The sequence below is a fragment of the Lithobates pipiens genome, unplaced genomic scaffold, assembly GCF_037356315.1.
Source record: "Lithobates pipiens isolate NorthernLeopardFrog02 unplaced genomic scaffold, aLitPip1_a1.2 Scaffold_23, whole genome shotgun sequence".
Taxonomy (NCBI): domain Eukaryota; kingdom Metazoa; phylum Chordata; class Amphibia; order Anura; family Ranidae; genus Lithobates; species Lithobates pipiens.
The window spans coordinates 292802748-292805812 of NW_027507785.1; positions in this window are offsets into that span (position 1 = coordinate 292802748).

A 3065-nucleotide genomic window follows, 5' to 3' on the forward strand; every position below is an offset into this window, starting at 1 on the left:
TATTTTTATCTTTCGGTTGGTTATTTCTAGTAACTAGTAGACTAAAAATCAATACTTTTCAGGGCTGGTTCACACCATAGTGTCTGCATTCTGGATGCATTTTTGATGTTTTCACGTGGTTTTTTTTATTTTTTATTTTTCTTCATCTCATTTGAAGACATGCATTCTGGCGCGTCTTCCCACATTCCACACAGAAACAATGCAACATGTTCTACATATGTTGACTGCACTGGAATGCTCTTGTCACGTACCTGAAGGGAGACTGAAATGAAGAGGTTGGCCTCTCTTGTATCTCCAGCCCAGGTCCCGCTGAGAGTGAAATAGAAGGATCCGAAAGGACAAGAGGCACACTAATGCCTGCAGATGAAGACCCAGGAACTTGCAGCAGGAAGTTGCAGCTGGCTGCAGGACTGTAGTGGCAGACACTCGGATAGTAGTACTGGGCCGAGCAGGGCCCAGGAGCACGGTCACAGGGCTAGCCGGGTTTGTTAACAGGCTGGAGCAGGGTACCAGAACATCAGGCAGAGGCAGGGCAGAGAGGAAGCTGGGATCGTTTAACAGACGGGCAGCAGGGTACTGGAGCATCAGGCAGAGACGAGTCAGATGGGAAGCCGGGATCAGAAACCAGAGATCAGGTAAGCAGAATCCAAAAGCAGGGTAAACAGGAGCCAAGGTCAGCAATGGGAATCAGATGGGACAGACACGGGTTTCAGGATAACAGGAGAACAGCTGAAGACCAGTCAGCACAGATCAGTGGTTGGGATCCCCTTTAAGTAGGCCGTTTGGTGCTAGGGGCGCGCTCCTGCGTGTGCACGCTGGATGTCATGAATGCGCATAAGCATGCACGGGCATCTGTAGTCGCCCCTTGAGCGCACGCATGCGCGCTGGGCGATTTCTACTGGCTTCCTTACTGGTGTGAACCAGAACCATTGGAATTCATATTATACCCTGACCATGCGTTTTTTTAATGCAGAATAAAAATGCACTGGACTGCATCTGCACTACCAGATCAGTACTTGTGTTTGGGACCCTGTGGGTTCTGGGACGTGTACACGGAGCACAGAATTCCAGATTTCTGGGCATACGTCTCTGACCACGAATACTGCTCAGTACAGTGTCTTGGTGCCACGTATTTTAGCCTGTCACGGATTTGGGCAGGCTGCTGGCAGCAGGGCTGGATGCTGCACCTGCACCTCCCGGGTGCCCTTAAATTCCATGATTTGGTGCATTTAGGCTTCATTTACATGGGTGTAAACATTTTACTGATGTTATTATAAATGTGTTTTCTAGGAGAAAAGTTCCTGCATAACGATTAGTAAAATACTTGCATATACATGCGTTTTTTTTTTTTTTTTTTTTTTTAATTAATGTTTATTAAAGAAGAGAAGCGTGTACAGAGCATAACGATCAATATAGAAACCAATAGCAAGATCTACAACATTATAACGTTAGTTACATGGGCACAGAAATATACACCCACCTCTTCTATCAGAAAAGAGGAAATATAGTAGACAGAATTAGAAGGGGAGTAAAGGAAAGGGAAAATAAGCAGAAAGAGAAAGAGAAAGAAGGGATGTGGGGGGGGCGGGGAGGGGAGGAGGGGGGGGGGGGGGAGGGGGCAGACCACCGTCAGACAACCTATTGCAAAATAACAGTAGATATAGTAAAAACAAGCGTCATGGTCACTTCACTCTGGTTGAGACATTATGGCTGCATAGCTCGAGGAATATTTGAAGGCAACCCAACAGACCCAGATCTTTGTTGACAACTCAGATTTACCCCGGAGGGAAAGGGTCATATCCTCCATGTAATATGTGGTATCCACATTGAGCAACCAACGCCGGAGGGTGGGGATCGTCTTCAGCTTCCAAAACTGAGGAATGAGGGTTTTAGCAGCGTTTAAGAGATGTGGTGTAATCGACCTCTTGTAGGAGCCTGTCGGCCTTCCCGTGCAATGGAACAGGACATACCACGGGTCATTAGGTACCTCCCACCCCTGGATTTCTTTAATTGTGTATATGATCGCCAGCCAGAATGGGCGGATCCTCGGGCAGTACCACCAAATATGGGCATGAGTGGCTACCTCCCCGCACTCCCGCCAACAGAGTGGGGAGGATTGGGGAGAGAACCTATGTAAAACAACCGGTGTGTAGTGCCATCTGGTCAAAAGTTTATACGCCATTTCTGATGTCTTAGAGGATCCAGAGGAGGCATGAGCCAGTGTTAGGATTTGTGACTGCTGGGACGGAGACAGCGCCATTTGTAGTTCCCTTTCCCAGTACCGTAGGAAGGAGGGGGTACCCGTAGAGGTGAGGGACAGCAAGGCCTGATAGAAGTACGAGACTGGCCGCTCAATCGGGTCAGGTTCAGCAAATGCGGTTTCCACAGGTGTAAGCTCCGCCAGGGTGCGCAGGGGTTTTGGGAGCATGCGAACAAAGTTCAACAGTTGATGATGTTTCCAGCGATCCATGTAGGAAATGGAGGAGTCACCCATGATGGAAGCAAGAGGTAGCACCCCGGATGGGCCGGTGAACTGATGGAGATGGGTGTGAGTGCCCAGCCGCCACGGGTGAATCTGAGGGTCCATGTTACCCGGTGGGAAAAAGTTGTGACCCACCAAGGGCATCAGGGGGGAGTTATACAGCCAGCCATACCTCTTACAGATAGAGTCCCATACCATCAATGAGGAGTGTGTAAGTGGGGACGTGGTAGGCAAAAGGGTTCGGAACTTCCTCGGTATCCACATCAGCGTGGAAGGTTCAGCTCCACAAAGGTCTGTTTCCACATTTACCCAGAGTTTCGTGCCCTTGCAATACTTCAAGTCAGAGAGTCTGGTCAGCACAACGGCCCTATAGTAGAGTTTGAAGTCTGGTACAGCTAAACCCCCGCTACCCTTAGGGCGGATGAGGAGTGTTCTATTCAGCCTGGGCCTTCTCCTATTCCATATGTACCGGTATACCATAGATGTCAAAATTGTAAAAAACCCCACCGGTATCCCAAACGGGACCATCTGCAACATGAAGAGCACCCTGGGCAGCAAGTTCATCTTAACCAGACCTATTCTT